Genomic DNA, 1,474 nt, shown 5'->3' on the forward strand with positions numbered 1-1,474 from the left:
TAACCACTATAAAACTCGTTTCAAAGCGACACCCAGTGAGGGGGAGGAGGGGGGAGGGGGGGGGGTTGGGGATGGGGAAGGGCAGAGAAAGGGATGGAGGGTGGGTGTGAGATGGTTTTAGTACGAGGTGGTGGGCAGATAACCAGACAGGCAGGCTGACCGACAGCGGCGGACGGACAGACAGACAGACAGACAATATGCCGATACAGATGATCAGATAAGATAAGAAGATAAGACTTTTATTATCTCATTAAGAGAAATTACATCAGGTGCGATAAAAACAAACGCAGACAATCACTCAAATCAAAAACATAAGCATGACTGAATTATGAAAAGAATCAATAACACATAAGACATTATCATAAGAACTATTGCGTATAATCACCTAATTGATATGTTGTAATTAATCATTATTGTAAACATATTGAAATACACCAAGGCTAACATTGCATGTATCATATTGCACATTCATTAAGATGAGATAAGAATAAATTTATTATCACACAGTAATTATCAGTATATCGAAAGACACGAACATTGCACAGTTCCTATTGTACATTCATCAATAGGATGTCACACACTTTTGAGGAAATGGTCATCTAAGAAATCTAAACAAAGTGCAATCAATTTTGCATGCACTTTCACACATTCCCGCTTGCAAGCGCAGGCACACACACCGGCACACACACACACACACACACACACACACACACACACACACACACACACACACACCACACCACACACACACACACACACACACACACACACACATACACACTATCTAATATCACTGATAGTGAAAAGCCGCTAAACTAAAGAACGAACGAACGAACACACACACACACACACATACACACACACACACACACACACACACACGCACGCACGCACACGCACACGCACACACACTCTCTCTCTCTCACTCTATATACCCACACATGTTGTGACAAACGCACGCGTACATAGTTCTCAGGAATTTAAAAGATGAATTGAACGTAGTAAATAAAGGTCTTCTGAGCCTTGGATTTTACTTTAAACGTTCTGTCGATAATCATACGACGCGATAAACGGAGGTTCCGTGTGCACGGCAACGAAAGGGTAGTTCCTGGCAAAAAGTTTGCAGAAAAATCCACTTGGACAGTGACACAGGTGCACGTGCTGACAAAAAAAAAAAAAAAATACACACACACACACACACACAAAACAACCCCAAAAAAACAGAAGGAGTGGCGCTGCACAGAGACGTCGGTTGTGGCGAAAAAAGTAATACAATACAATACAATACAAAATTACAATGCAATGCAATACAAAATTACAATACAATGCAATGCAATGCAATGCAATGCAGTGCAATGCAATACAGTGCAGTGCAGTGCAGTGCAGTGCGATACGATACGATACGATACGGTACGATACGATACGATGGGTATGCAAAACATGTGAGCAAAAAAAAAAAAAAAAAAAAGAAAAG

This window comes from Babylonia areolata, chromosome 4 (assembly GCF_041734735.1).
Source record: "Babylonia areolata isolate BAREFJ2019XMU chromosome 4, ASM4173473v1, whole genome shotgun sequence".
NCBI lineage: Eukaryota > Metazoa > Mollusca > Gastropoda > Neogastropoda > Buccinidae > Babylonia > Babylonia areolata.